General features: G+C 39.6%; 1 protein-coding gene and 1 non-coding gene across 2 annotated transcripts in view; one reads left to right on the top strand and one right to left on the bottom strand.

Annotated features, from left to right (window-relative positions):
* Positions 1 to 16442, top strand: part of FILIP1 (filamin A interacting protein 1) — a 162019-nt gene that overhangs the window by 52582 nt on the left and 92995 nt on the right. The window lies entirely within an intron of this gene.
* On the bottom strand, positions 13622 to 13748 carry LOC148093075 (small nucleolar RNA SNORA27). Its single transcript, XR_015714600.1, has one exon. It is a non-coding gene; the product is annotated as a small nucleolar RNA SNORA27 (small nucleolar RNA).

Raw genomic sequence — 16442 nt, 5'->3', positions numbered from 1 at the left:
GCTGAGTAAGGGTCGTAGAGGAGAACCTACAGGTCCCAGAAACAGGTGGGAGCAGAGTTTGAGAGGCCATACGCTTACTTCCAGGTTACTGTTATCCCAGGAGACCTGATTTCAAGTTCTCAATCCGTGAAACAGCCGAGGCACAAAAATGTGGAATCTGAATTCAATATAATTTAGCTATATAACTTAACTGTTGGTTAAACCACTAACAATCATTATTCATTCATTCATATTTCAAGACACATACACACAAAAGCAAAGAAATTCCAATGACTTAACATCCTTCACTGAAGAACAGTGAACAAAGTTATAGGGTCTTCTGAGTTGCCATTGTACATATGATATAATTTAGGACAGGGAAAAAAACCTTCTAGAATACAGAATACTTTTCAACTTTTTAAAAGAGCACATTAAATATTCACTCTCTGAGCCTCTGTGGATAAAACCTATACCACTTTGCATAGGGAAGGTGCTTAGTAGTGTTTTTGTGGAACTGGCTTTGAGATATTAATATCAGCTCATTTTTTTATAATAAACTTTAAAATTTTTACCTGGAAATAACTCATTCAGTTAATCAGCTGACATAGGCAAATGATATCACTAGCTTTTCTAGCTCCTTTCATGACTTATCTATTCAATTGGAAAAATTGTACTAGACTGTGAGGTCCATGATGTCACAAAGCACCTAGAATTATTTTCTTTACCCAGTGCCTGGCACTTTGAAATCACTTAATAAGTATATACTATATACTAAATAAAAATAATAAAGTGGATCTTGGAAATAATTTTACTGATAATAGTAACATGAATTCTATCTCTAAATTTAGTTTGAGCAAGAAATTTTAAAGTGACAAAATTCATTCTAAAATTTCCTTTTCAGTGATAAATATGTATGTAGGTTATGTTAATTATAAATATATAAGTGACAAAACTCTTTGATGAAAACAGTGGAACTGTTTTGGTAAAATCTTATCAGCCTACCAAATGTAGGATATGATTGATTTATAATCTAAGTAAAATCTGTAGAGAAATAGAAAACCTCTAATTCTGTGGTTCTGACCGGGGCTTTTGTTTGAGCAAAATCTAGCTATTTATAATCCTTAGAGGAGAACTTTTATTTTCACACAATTCCTATGTCATCATCTTTTGTATAGCTTATTGTGAAAGATTTTTTAAAAGTAGTTCTCTGATTGCCTGAGGTTTTGATTTTTTGGGAGGTTTTCTGTTTTATATTTTTTCGTATACTCCCACTAGTCATTGGGAACATTTCCTTAGAGCAGAGTTATAGAGAGGACAGAGGGAAGTTTAGGCCTTTTACCTCACTTGGTCCAGGAGTCCAATAATGCAGACTCATTCTCTGCCTAGGACAGTTGGCTGTGCTCACATGGTGGTGGGGGCAACCTTTAGTTCACAGGCTGTGCCACCTCCCTACTCTGATTTGTCAGCTGTCTGGCAGATTTTTGTCTTTGGCCACAAATGTCATTAGATGAGAGAATATGGATGACTGAAAGCAAACACATCACTACTCCTAGAAAAGCCATCTTCAATTTGTGTTCTGTGCATGGTGAGTCATGCTAGTATCCTAAGAACAGAGGGGGACAGAAAACCAGGGAGAGAGGGTAAAGGACACCCTCCCTGGATACAAATTTAGAAAACACTCACTTTGGGCATTTTTGTTGGCTTGAATGGCGACTGATGAAAATGAAATGTCAACAAAATAAGAAGGTAGTATTGAATTACTGGGAAAGTATTTTTTCTCATGGATACATGAGAAACAGACTTTACTATTTATGTACATCTTAAATTTTAGACATTAAAATTATGGGAACAAAGCCAAAATTAAAAATAACCTGTATTTTGTACTTTCTTGATGTGTAACTATAGAACATTCCTTGACCTTCCTCTCCCCTTGCTCCCACTATTTAGCTACCATAATGGCCACCAAGGTTCACTTTTTATTTTCTTTCTGATGTGAAAGGATAACAGTGAGGGACAAACTGAAAGCTGAACATGCAAACACAGAGTGTAGTCTTATAAGTTGCAGCTCGCCTGAGTTAATCCATTATGTTTTGTTATACACATAATTAGTATTTTCCTGCACTTGTCCTCCACTTTGAACTTCTCCTAAGTCTACATCAGGCCACTGAACAGCTATGCACTTTTGTTTATATTCTTCCTTCATCCTGGAAAGAGCTTATTTATTCCCCAGGGCCTAGTTAGAGTGCCATGATCTGAGAAATACTCAGTCCTCAAAGCATGCTCCTCTGTTTAATCTATAGCCATTTGTCCTTGCATGTTTCCAATTTTTATGAGCTCAGGAGTTATTCAGGATCAGGCCTAGTTAATCTTCAGATCCAAGACTGCTTTTAAGGCATTTCCTAAGCTTCCTTCTAATTTCTAAACCTGTTTAAATGCCTGTTTTATAGAACAGTTGTCACATGAGAAATCATTGGGGCATAAGCTCCCATTATATATATTATGTTTATTATTATTTATATATTTAGTTTTTTCTATTTGAGATATAATTTATAATATGTCTAATACATTAAGAAATTAGCATAACATTTATAAATACATATACAAATGTTGGGATAAGTGATTACATTTTTTTCAATGTTCTTAAGTTAATTGAGACTTCTTTTGTAACCTAACATGTGGTCTATCTTGGAAAATGTTTTATGTGCACTTGGAAAGAATGTGCATTCTGCTGTTTTGGGGTGGAATATTCCATAAATATCTATTGTCTGTTTCGCCTAATGTTTTATTTAAGGCCACTGTTTTCTTGTGGATTGTCTGTCTGGATGATCTATCCATTGATGTAAATTGGATGTTAAAGTCTCCTACTATTATTGTATTGTTGTCAGTCTCTCCCTCTCTTTCCATTAATATTTACTTTATGTATTTAGGTGCGTAGATGTTTACAAGTGTTACATTCTTTTGTTGGATTGATTGTTTTATCATTACGTAATGCCCTTAGTTGTCTCTTGTTAAAGTCTTTGTTTTATAGTCTATTTTGTTTGATATAAGTATCACTTACCCCAGTTTTCTTTTTGTTTCCATTTGTATGAAATATCTCCTTCCGTCTCTTCATTTTCAATCTCTGTGCGTCTTTCTATCTGAAGTGAGTATCTTGTAGACAGCATACGCACAAGCCTTGGTTATTTTCAATCCATTCAGCCACCCTGTGTCTTTTGATTGGAGCCATTTGGTCCACTTACATTGAAGTAATTATTGATAGGTATGCAGTTATTTCCATTTTATTAATTGTTTCTGTTTGCTTTTGTAGTTCTTCTCTGTTCTTTCTTCTTCTCCTGCCCTGTTCTCTTGCACATCAATGACATATTTTTTCTGATTTGCTTGAATTCCTTTCTCTTTGTTTCCTGTGTTATCTATTATAGGTTTTTGGTTTGTGGTTGCCATGAGATTCATCTATAACAAGCTTTGTTTATAGCAGTCTATTTAAGTTGATGGTTGTTTAAGTTCAAATGCAGTCTAAAAACACTTCATTCTTTACTCACAACCCTACATTTATGTTAGCAATATCATATTTTAGATTTGTGTATCCCTTAATTTATCATTGTGGTTACATATGATCTTACTACTTTTGCCTTTTAACCTTCCTACTAGCTTTATAATTGGCTGATCCACTACTTTTACTAAATGTTTACCTTTATCAGTGACATTTTTTCTTTCTGATATTTTATTATTTTTAGTTTTGGCCCTTTTTTCCCAATTTAAAAATGCTCCTTTAAAATGTCTGGTAGTGCTTGCTTAGTGGTAATGAACTCCTTTAGCTTTTGCTGGTCTGGGAAACTATTTCTCCTTTAATTCTGTACCATAATTTTGCTTCGTGGAGTATTCTTTTTTTTTCTTTTTTTTTTCCTTTCATCACTTTGACTATATTGTGCCATTCCCTTCTGGCCTGAAAAGTTTCTGCTGAAAATTGCCTGATAGTCTTATGGAAGCACCCTTGTATGTAACTAGCTGCTTTTCTCTTACTGCTTTGAAGATTCTGTCTTTATTTTTAATTTGTGTCTTTTTATTATGATTTGTCTTAGTGTAGGCCTTTTTGGATTCATCTTGAGACTTTCTGTGCTTCCTGGACTTTCTGTGTTTCCTGGACTTAGTGTTTTCTAACTTCCCCAGGTTAGGAAAGTTTTCAGCCTTTATTTCTTCAAATAGGGTTTCTGCCCCTTTCTCTCTCTTTTCTCCTGGGATCCCTATGATGCAAATTTTGGTATGCTTAAAGTTTTCCCAAAAGTGCCTTAAGCTATCCTTATGTTTAAAATTTTTTCTTTTTGCTGTACCAGTTGGGTGATTTCACTACCTTCTCTTCCTCATTGATGATTTATTCTTCTGCGTCATCTAATCTGCTATTGAATCTCTCTAGTGTGTTTTTTTGTTTTTTTTTTTTCATTTCAGTTATTGTGTTCTTCAGTTCTGATAGGCTCCTTTTTATTTTCTGTGTCTCTGATGAAGTTCTCGCTGAGTTAATCTATTCCTCTCCCAATTTCATTGTGCATCTTTAAAACCATTGTTTCAAACTCTTTATTTGGTATGTTGCTTGCCTGTTTTGTTTAGTTGTTTTTCTGTCGTTTTGTTCTTTTCTTTAGTTTGGAACATACTTCTCCATCTTCTTATTTATGTTTGTTTGTATGTATTAGACAGCTCTGCTCCATCTCCTGGTCTTGAAAGAGTGGTCTTATACAGAAGGTGTCCTGTGGGATCTAGTGGCCCAATCCTCCCTGATCACCAGAGCCAGGTGCTCCACAGGTGCCCCCTATGTGGGTTGTGTGTGCCCTCCTGTAGTAGTTGGGTTGTAATTGCTACAGGTGCAGTGGTAGGTGAGTTTGATCCTCAGGCTAACTGGCTGTGAGGACCAATCACAACAACTGTGGATGACCTGGTGTGTGAGGCCTGTCACTTGGAGAGGAATCTCTTTGGCAGGGCTCTGGTGCCAACTGAGGCTGCTCATTGGGTGTGTTGATTGGGGAGCAGCTTGGGTGGAGCTCTGGTGTAGTCACCGCTTATGTCAGGTTTGTGAGTGCTTGGAAGAGATTATGAAGTGAGCCAAGGTCAGCTGCCACTTGTGCTGAGCTTGGGGACTCTTGGGAAAGTCTGCAATACAAGCCAAGGCTGACTGCCACCTGTGCTGAGCTTGGGAGCATTTTGAAAAGACTGTAATGCAAGCTGAGGCCAGCTGCCTCCTATGCTGAGCTTGGGAGCACTTGGAAAAGGCTGTGCTACAAGCTGAGGCCAGCCGCTGCTTGTGCTGGGCTCTAGGGTGTTTGGGAAAGTCTATGATGCAAGCCAAGGCTGGCCCCCACTTGTATGCAGGCTCTTGGAGTGGCTTAGAAGGGGCTCTAGCAGGAGCTAGCAGAGTGGGTGGGGCAGAATCTCAGGAGAACATTGGGGTGGGGTGTACAGTGTTAGCTAGGTTAATGGAGAGTGACTAATTGGTTCCTGCTGTGCCTGGCCAGCTAGGATGAAACACAAAAGAAGAAACAAAGGAACAGTGATGCCCACTGGTGCTTCCATCTCCAGAAAGAGTTTAGGCCCTTGTCCTAAAGTCAATTTAATTCTTCCCCATATGACCCAGGTGCTTCTCAAACTGCTGCTTCCACTATGGAACCAGAAACAAGTGAATTTGTGCATAAGCCCTTTAAGAACATCATCTCCCATAGCCCTTTATCTCTCTTGGATGTGATCCCAGCTGGTTTACAAAATCAGATATTATAGGGACTCTTCTTCTGGGCATTGGTGCCTTGGGCTGGGAAGTCTGGTGTGAGGCTTAGACCCCCTTGCTCCTCAGGAGAGGCCACTGTGGTTCAGATATGGCTCCTATTTGTGAGTCACCACACTGGGTGTGAGTCCCAACCAGAGTTTGTACCTGCCCCAACACCTGTCTCTATGTGGCTGCTTCTTTACATCCTTAGTTATAGGAGTTCTGCTCAGCTACTCTTCAGGTGGTTCTCAAAGATGGTTGTTCTGTATATTTAGTTGTAAATTTGATGTGCTTGTGAGAGGAGGTATATTCAGTGTCTTATCAACTCCATCATCTTGATCCTGCCTCCTCTTGGACTGTGACATATTTGAGGGAAGAACATGTTTTTCTAATTTATTTATTTTTGATTGCTTGCACCAGCATGGTTCTTGTGTGCTTGTTATTTGGTAAAATGGTATGCAAAAACAGCTTGTAGAATGGAATAAAACCCATAGTTCTCAAGCTCAGAAAGCCAGGGGGTTAATAGTAATAGGTCAGTGTGGTTTCTGCCTAAACTACTGCAGAACCTTCTCTCCGCCTTCCTCAGGTTAATTTAAGAGGTGGTCCCAGCGGTGTCTATTAGGCCCTCCAAACACTGCCTTGCCCTTGACCTGGCTTGAAGATCTCTTGATGCCTCTGTCACCTCTGCTGATTCCAACAGTGACCGGGCATAGTTCTGCAAACCCTCTCCCTGCCTCCTGCATGGCCAATTCTCAAAGAAAAGTCCCAGCTCCTTAGAGAGCCTTTCCTGGTGCCTCTTTGTTTCCACTTGTGCCTTTATTGTAGCTTCAGCTTTGGCTGCATGTCCGTCCATGGAGGCATCTTCAACAGCATATTCCCTCTCCTCTTGCAGTGTGATATTGCCCGTGGATCAAGTTTGTGATAGACTGCAGCTTTTTTCTTTTGGACAATTCCTTTCTAGGAGGTTTCTTTGATCACCCAGCACTTAGAGTCTGCCTCTTGCCTCTACTCCCCCCCTCCCCAAAAAGCATTTCTGCCTGCCATCCAGGCTTCTCCAGACTGGACCTAAACTCACATGGTTTCAGGAAACAGGTGGGTAATAAACAGGTGAAGCTGGTGGAGTGTTTGCATTTAAATCCATAGGGGTAGTCATTACTAAATATTCTCTTCTTTTTTACTTGAAACACAAAACTTTTCATGTAGCTTTTATTTCTCTCCTTAGATACGGAGAGGAATTTCTCTACTAGAAGAAAAACACAGTGCAAATGTAGTAATAAATAAATGTCAGTTGACTCTTGGATCTTAGTGTTCATAGGTAATGGAGAGTGGTAAGGATGAGTGGTGAACTAACGAGTAAATGCTCCATTTAAATGGGTCAGCCATGACTCAACTCCAGCTATATGTAGTTACATAGGAAGATAGACTCAATAGTGACAGATCTGATTTTTTTTCAGTAAAATCTGAAAAATCTACATTATTCTATAAAATCTTCTGATAAAAAGTGTCTGCTAAACACACACACACAAAGCCCATATCTGCAAAGAGGTTTTGGCCTGTCGGGCATTATTCTGGAACCTACAAGTCTATACCCTCAAAACAGGGCCCCTGCTGGAAGATGAGTGATAATTAGGCATGTGGTCAGTCATGTAAACAGTTACAGTTAATGTCTGTTTTATTTTCCAGCTGAGTCTAGCATTTCTAGTTTATGGAAAGAGTAGAGAGTTTCTAGTGGAAATCTGTAGACATGCTGAGGCTCTTCTGGATCTGTCTTAGTCCGACCTTGCCCTAGAGTGTTGGTTCTCAGTATGGGGGCCTGGGACTGACAGTATCAGCATCACCCGGGAACTTGTTAGAAATGAAAACTTTTCGGCCCCATCCCAGACTCACGGAATCTGAAATTCTGGGGGTGGGGTCCAACAATCTGTGTGTTTATAAGCCCTCCAGGTGATTCTGACGCACTCTGAGGTTTGAGAACCACTGCCCTAGGCCTTCAGAGGAGCTTCTCTGTCTGCAATATCCTTCTAGAGCCCTGGCAGGCAGGTGGAACCCTGGTCGTCCTGCTCTCCTACCCTCAACACCAGGTTGTAGGAGCCAAGATATGTCTGCTCTGTAAGCCCTGGGTTCAACTGGGCTCTCCAAAAAAGGAATTTTGGGCTAAGACACAAAATAGGATGTTGGCCCTTAGTAGCGGAGGAGAGGGGACTTGGGAATTCAGCATATTGAGAGGGAGAGGAGAAAAAAATATAGGGTGACCCCCAAAATGTATACACACTTTAACAGCTGGTAACTCACTTAAACTTCACTCTTTTTTAGGTATAACAAACACTAACTTTTATCATCATTCAAAGTGTGTATTCATTTTTGGGGACACCCTCTCTGCTCCCAGATTTCTTGCGCTCCCACTGCCATGGCTTATTTTACATTAAAAGAACAGCCTAGTGGTATGAATTAAAGAAATCTTGTCTTCGCCCTACCTTCAACCCAAGCTCTTACAAATGGCTACTTCTGTTTTAATTTCACTCACTAGAGTTAAAAAAGATGAAGGAACACGGAGCTAGGGTAGTCACGCTGCTATGTAGTTTACCTTTAGCCAGGTTGATTTCTCAACACCATTCTGAGATTCTGGGAGAGCGAGAGTTTAGTAGGTCGGTGAGGGGTCATGTGTGGGCTCAGGGCACACTTCAGACAAGCCTGGGCTGGGAAGGCCCCTCGTGAGATCTCATTTTTATAATTTCAGTGAATGGCCTAGGTGAGGAACAAGAGTGGGAAAACAAGAAAAGTACCTAAAAGAGAGAGGTAAAGAGGGCCAGAGAAAGACAATGGATAGACTTGTATCTTTCCCTTTTTTTCTTTTTTCTATTTTTTAAAAAATATATCTTTACTGATTTCAGAGGGAGGAAAGGAGAGGGAGAGAGAGATAGAAACATCAATGATGAGAGAGTCATTGATCAGCTGCCTCCTGCACGCCCCCGACTAAGGATTGAGCCCGCAACCCGGGCATGTGCCCTGACCGGGAATGGAACCCCGGTCGCCAGGATCCTAAGTCGATGCTCAACCGCTGAGCCACACCCGGCCAGGCTCTTTCTCTTCTTTTAAAAGCTCCTCATCAACCTCCTCTCACAGGTCCCATGTAATAATTTCATTCTTGGAAAGTCCCTGAGCTCTGGTTGCCACCAGGCCCCAGGTAGGAGTCTTATTTCTTGCTTTTCTCTTTCAGAGCTAGAACAGGAACCAGAGCAGTGCAATTTAAAGAAAAACTGCTTTACATCTATTGCTTGAAAGCCCTGTAGTGCTTTATGGTTTATAAAACTGTAACCAGTATTATATTTCACAGTTAAGACATCCCATAAAACTCCAGGACATAATTCTAATACTTTATTTTTTTATGACTGAATTCAACTTTGCCCTTTAGTTACCTCTTCTATACTCCTTCCCTCCAGTCCCCAGCTGAGGTAAAGAACTTAACTTGGATATTTTCTGGTAAGTTCAATTTTATCTGGTAATTTTTTTTTCCAGATAAATTCAATATATATAGATCAGTCTTAGAACAAATCAGAATTCCATTTCAGTGTTTCCTTTCTCTCCTCCCAATCTATTCACTTCATCTCAGGGGTGTCACACACAAACTGTGCTTCATCTCTGGGGACATGGGTTTGCTGACATGACCAGCCTGGTGGAAGTAACCAGGTGGGAGCGCCTTCAGGTTGACTGCTGTGCCGCTGCCAGGACAGGCCACGTAATTTAGGGGGCCCATGCATAAGAGAAATGTGGGGCCTCTAGTTACAAACTAATTAAGAATTTCAAGACAGCAACAGCAGAGCATTAAACCGACCGAAGGGCCCAGTGCAACTGCACAAGCCGCATGCCTATGAAACCGCTCCTACCTGTGTTCTCCGTGGTCATCTTCCAGCCCGGCTCCTGGTGAAAGTTATGGCCATGGCTCTTGCTGGGGAAGCGCCCTGTCTCTCCTGCTGTCTTGGGGCCCTGCCATTACTCTCACAGGTGCTGCATGTTTTCTGAAGTGTAGCTGTGCCTTCCATTTCTCCCCAGTTTGGATGGTCTGCGTGGAAGCCCTCTGCCTCAGTGACTCTTCTACTAGCGTGCCGGCCACCTTTCCTAGCTACCTTCCATCTCGCTGGGCCCTTGGCCACTTCTGTATCTCCTCCAAATACTCAGTGGACATCAGTCTCCATCACCCCCTTTGCAGAGACACATGCTGCTAAACCTGTTGTGTGCCTGCATTTCCTAGGGCGTGACTAATGCCAGTGGAAATCCTACTCTGAAATTTTAGCATGTCAGGTTCTTCCACCTTAGATCCCTCACACTTTGTGAAGGAACCCTTTATATATATGCCCTCCCTCAACTTATCTGGAAGAGAATAGGATAGGTGGGCAAATAACATAACTACAACATTATTTCTTTTCTTATTTTTTCTTATTTTCAGCATGGGCGAGGGAGTGGCAGTGGCAGAAGCCCCATTTCCATTTCTCTCACTTTAAATGCACCCCTGGATCCTATATTGTTACAGTCTAAATCAGGGTTGCTCAAATCCTGCACACCCACCTGTTTATGTATTGTCTAGAGCTGCATTCATGCCACAACAACAGAGTTGAGTGTATGGAACAGAGGCCACATGACTTGCAAAGTCCAAAAATTAAATATTTACCCCCTCACAGAAGTTGTTTGCGGATCCCTGTGTTAGATAATCACAGTTGAAAATAAAGTGTCTTTGTCTCTGGTGGTACCTATATTGGGGTGTTGAGTGGGGTTTGATGACCCCATAGTTAATCTGCCACAGGTTAATGCCTCCTGCATTACTATTGCTAGTAAATACTTTTACACACATACAGAGAGTAGAACAGGCATTATGATTTCACATACATGCAGTGGGTAGAACAGGCATTATTATTCTCATTTCATTTTACAGATGGAAAAACTATGGGCTGGAGACGTTCAGTAACTTGTCCTGGATTACAGAAGCAGAGGGTATGGGGTTAGGGGTGGGGATGCAACTCTCTTGATTCCTTGGAGTTAATGGCCAACAGTCCCAGGAGGATTAAGCATATTAGGGAAAAAAATGCTAAGGATTTTGATGTATGAGGTCATGGGCCACCTTAAGGTCCATTGTGGGGCTGGGTGGCACGCTGAGGTAGAATGACTAAAGGGTGGAGAAGAAAGGTGGCTACGGATCATTAGGTTAGAAAAAAATTATTCCAAAGGCTGGTGCCTCATTCTCTTACATACTTCCTGCCCACACACTGAGCCTGAAACTTGTGCATTGTGGTAGCATGACATTTTAGATAAATTAAATTCCTAATGCACCTTAATTAGCTAATCTCAAGGTTCTTCTCTTTACTGTTCTCGCCAGCTTTTGCATGCATAGCAACTAAGTTCATGAAAATTGGTTGATTGACATAGAATTCACAGCCTCTTCACACAGCATCTTAATATCAGGTAAACCTTTTTGATGACCATGTGGCTTCAGTTGCTTTTATAGAATGTGTTTCAATAGGAATAATTTTTCCTTTTCTTCTTGCTCGATTATAAAGTAGCTAGGGTCTGTTTTTAATTTAGGCTACCCATACACTGATCTGATCCAAGGGATGCTCAGGGACGGTTAGAAAAGACAGAAGTCAGGAGGAGTTCAAAACAGACACAACGCATGACCCCATACATTACAGCTGATTTTAAGTTGTTCTTTTATGTTAAGAAATGGTCTAGAGGTTTGAAAGAAAAGGCATTGAAAGGACACCTGACTACAGTTGGCATATGTGCAGGCAATTAGAATGCATGAAGTCATCGTCAGCACACAGATATGTGCAGTATTTCATTTTCTCTCCTGTCAGCATGAAGCAGTGATATCAGCCTGCTCGTCTTTCTCCTCGTGGAGATTAATCCATCTTGTTAACAGTGACCAGCAATTGTGATTCGCCTCACATTTCTTGAAAACACAATAAAATTATTTGAGAATATTTGTTACATAAGACAAACATATTTTTTAACAGGAAATTTTATGCAGTTGGCATAATGGAATGATCAGCTTCTGCGCAAACTAGATTTTCCCTCAATTTTCCTAACTTAAAAAATCAGTTCAATTTGTACCCAGTCTAATAGCAGTTGTTATGTTTCTGGAGCCTTAGTGACTTTTCCACTTCCAAAAAAGTCAAAAGTCAGAACTGCAATGGCAAAGTTACTCTTCAGTTCCTTTGAAAACCTCAAGCACTTCCATTTGATCCAGTGATCCCACTTCTAGGAATATACCCTAAGAATCCTGAAACACCAATCAGAAAGAATATATGCGCCCCTATGTTTATAGCAGTGTTATTTACAATAGCTAAGATCTGGAAACAGCCCAAGTGCCCATCAGTAGATGAGTGGATATAAAAATAAAAGTGGTACATTTACACCATGGAATACTATGCAGCTGTGAAAAAGAAGGATCTCTTATCCTGTGAGACAGGGTGGAGGGACCTGGAGAGTATCATGCTAAGTGAAATAAGCCAGTCAGAGAAAGACAAGTACCACATGATCTCACTCATGTGGAATCTAATGAACAAAATAAACTGATGAACAAAAGAGACCCAGAGACATTGAAGCATGGAACAGACTGAGGGATCTCAGAGGGAAGGGGTGGGGTCAGGAAGAGATTAACTAAAGAACTTATATGCATATATGTATAACCCATGGACACAGACAATAGTGTGGTGAAAGCCTGGAGAGGGGGTAAGAGTGGGGTGACGGAGGTCAATGGGGAAAAAAGGAGGCATCTGTAATATTTTTTAACAATAAAGATAAATTTAAAAACAAAAACAAAGAAAACTTCAAGCTCTGAGAAGTAGGAAGACAGTGTGAGGGCAGCAGTGAGGATGCGGTCTTAGAAGAATAAGGTATTATATGAGTAGAAATTAGAGGAAAGGATCTACTGGAATAGTAGGATTCTATATTAATTATTGTTATTTGCAACTATTTGGTGGATACTATACTCTGTGCCTCAACTTATTTCAGCCCCATGAAATGGTGGCTGTGAACTCATTTGTGTAGCAGTAGTTCTGATATGGTGGTAAAAGCTTCCATTCAGATTTCTTCATGTACATGGAAAATCCAAACATTCTATTCAGGCTTTCCAGGTACTGGCCATATTGTTTTGGACAGATATCTAAATCTCTCTAAGCCTTACTTGCCTTATCTTCTTTCTTTTTTTAATATCTTTATTAATTTCAGAGAGAGGAAGGGAGAGGGAGAGAGAGCTAGAAATATCAGTGATGAGAGAGACATCCATCATTGATCGGCTGCCCCCTGCACGCCCCTGACTGGGGATCGAGCCTGAAACCTGGGCATGTGCCCTGACCAGGAATTGAACCTCGATCTCCTGGATCCTAGGTTGATGCTCAACTGCTGAGCCACGCCCGGCCAAGATGCCTTATCTTTTATAAGAAGAATAATTATAGTATCTACTTTATGGATTGTTACCAGGATTTCATGAGATGGTACTATAGATATGTGTACTTAACCCAGCACTTGGAGCATCATAAGCTCTTTAGTAAATGTCAGCTACTGTAATTGTGACTCAAGGTAATATTTAAGAATAACTGAGCAAATATATACTGCTGAGGCAAACCCTCAAATGATACATTCATTTAGACTTAGATCTCTAATTTAAAAAGATTTTTTATTTGATGGTAGATCCCTGATCTATTCTCTTTCTGTCTCTCTCTCTGTCTGTCTCTGTCTGTCTGTCTCTCTTTTTCTAGAAATCTTTTCCAGGTCTGCTGTTATCTTTCTGAAGAATATTGAAGAGAATTTCATAAAATATTTCACCATGGTTTTAAGCTAGGGCACAATAATACTTTTCTATCTTGCCACAGTTACAATATTTTCCTTGAACTTTTTTTTTAAACTTATTACGTCTGACAGGATACAAGTCAAACATCCATTTTATTTGTGTTTTAAAAGGATATTTCCTTTGCCCCACTGGAATGACCAGTAAAGACATAAGTCCAATTGGCAAAGTGAAAAGGGAGTACCTTGACTTTTTGATTACAACATCACTGCAGTAACTTCAGGACAATCCTCTCTTGAATTCTAACATTCATAAAATTATTTAGAACTTTCAGTTGGTCTGAATAGATCTGTCCTGGTAGAATGAAAATGCCTTAAATAAACAACAACCTTGGTTATTTTTGAGGATTTTATGAGTATAGCTCATGAGAATCGAAAAAAATCTCTTAACGTGGCTTGTTTCATAAGTAGGATGAAGAAAATTTTAAAAATTATAAAGGAAATTTAAGGGCAAACCTTGTAACACTCATGGACAGTCTTTGCTATTAGAATGAGTAAAATCTCATGAGAAAATGTTCGAATATTTCATGAGCTGGGATATTTATAACCAGAGTGACCCAAGTAAAAAAGATATGAAGGAATAATCTGACATTGATAGAGAATGAACTAGTTGATTTGACTGGCCTTTAGCACCTTAAAACTCGCATAAACCTAGAACAGATGTTTCCTTTTGCCTTCATTTTGGGTGCTTTAGGTATCATCATTCTTGTTTAAAAGAAAGAATTAGGACTGTTCCATGCTAATGTTCTGGAAGCTCACCGGCAGGGGTCTTTTGCCAGGCCACACTGTCAAAAGTAGGCCTTTCCGTAGTTGTGTGCTTTCCTTTACACTATGTGCTATAATTTTTCCTTATAATTCTGTAAAGTAATTTAAAAATATAATTTATATAAATAAAATTATTGTGACATTTCACCCTGTGCTCTGGGTAGGTTCTTGCAAAAGTACATAGATAAAATAAAACCAGGAACAGACAGGGGTTGGATACTTGGGAAGCATGGGAAAGCTGCCAAAAGCTAATTTAAGCAGAAAAGAAATTTCTGTTGGTGGTAGGTAGGAATGGGAGTATTGTGACCTATGTTGACTCATAACATGAAAAGACAAATCTGAAAGGAGCTGAGAGCAGGAGGGAAAGTTCTAGGGAAAATTCAAGGTCACGGTTGCTGGAACTAATAAGGATGGGTACTGGAGTGGGTATGCATGCCATTGCTGTAGACTTCTTTCTTTTCCTTTTCTTTTTACTTGTTTGCATGCTCTAGGAATACTTATTAGTTCATCACAAATGACCCAAAGTCTTCATAAACATTTTCTGATTCCTAGGATATCATTCATCTGACAGTATGGTCTGGTTACGGCCCAGTTTGGTCTTTCTTTTCTTCACACTCTAGTCAGCAAATTCCAGGCAAAGTATTGCTGACTAATTACTACGAAAGGAAAAGTAAGTGTATTTCATGAACTATGGTAGGATAATTTGCTTATTAAAGAGAAGAATCTGTGTCCCAAATGACATTGATTGAAAACAAACAAACACATTTATGGTTCGTGGAGCAGCAGCGAAAGCTCTTAGATTGCCCTCTGCTGCTTGAGGTGACTAGTCTGTGAAGAAAGGATTCAACTATTCTAGTTTCCACACTGCACTCTTTTGTGAGGTCTCAAATGGCTCATTTGCCCAGCGACGAGAGCAAACTGTTAGCTTAATTATATTCATCTACTAGTTAAAGTTAATAAAGCATTCGAAAGGCAAAAAACGAACAAACAAAAAACACATTACAAATCTGATGTGAATCTTCAGTGTATTGAAACCTTTCTCTTGAGAACTTTCTTTGAAGGATATGCACTAAGACGAAGCAAAGGCATTCTTGGCTTCTTTCAGTTTATTATCTACATGTCCCAAACTTGCAGCCATGCGATCAACTATTGAGAAGCCTGCGGAGCGCCAGGTGCCTTTCCTGTTACCTGTCTGCTACTCCTCTAAGCACAATGGACGGGATCTGGCCAACTCTGATTAAATGTTTACTATTGTTCGGCTCCGGGGCTTTTCACACAATTAGTCTGTGATGGTCTCTGTTCAGACTTTGCATCCTGTTTTTATAACCTGCATCCTTAATAATTGACCAGGTTCCTTCTCAAGAAGATTTTTAAATGATTCATCATTTTACAAGTTCTGCAGTAGTTTAATAATTTTAGAAAAAGTATTTTTACTTAGCAAACTAATTTCAATTGTGGCATGAATTTTGCAGAGTGTTTATGGAAGAAGTCATATGGATTTCTCCAACTCTAGTGTGAAGTGAAAAAACATTGTCTTAGTAAGAATTTGTAAATGTTTCTGGATCATCTGATTTACAGGGTGTTTTCCTCCTTCCAAGTTGCATGTGATTAAGAACTTAGAGGAAAGCCCTGTAGTGCGTAGATATTTGGAATCAGGCAGGGTTTCAAACCCTAGTTCTTTTATTCACTAGGAGTAGCTGTGTAATCCAGAAAAATATATTGAATCTCTGCAAACTGTAGTGACTTCATGTTTAAAACTGAGACTTATAGCACCTACTTCATAGGGTCGATGTGAATATTAAATGAGACACTGTATGTAAAATGCTTAGCACACTGTGTAACACTTAAGAAACAATAAGTGAGAGCTATTGTAATAAGGAAGACTATGATAATATCACTAGATGTGATGCATGGAAGTTCATTATTGTCTGGACATTTTCTCCTTACAAAATAGAATAAAGTGACTTAAGGTGGACATTACTGATGATAGACTTGGTCACACTATTGAGAAACTATGATTTTCTCCCTGTTACATGTTGCCTAATTCCTTCCTAAACATTACTTGACTAGTTATCTGAATACTTTTGCATTCCTGAGATAGAACAGGTGCTGA

Source organism: Miniopterus natalensis, chromosome 5, assembly GCF_054644295.1.
Source record: "Miniopterus natalensis isolate mMinNat1 chromosome 5, mMinNat1.hap1, whole genome shotgun sequence".
NCBI classification, from domain to species: Eukaryota; Metazoa; Chordata; class Mammalia; order Chiroptera; family Miniopteridae; genus Miniopterus; species Miniopterus natalensis.
Note: the sequence above shows the minus strand (reverse complement) of the source record. Positions and strands in the feature narration are given on the sequence as shown.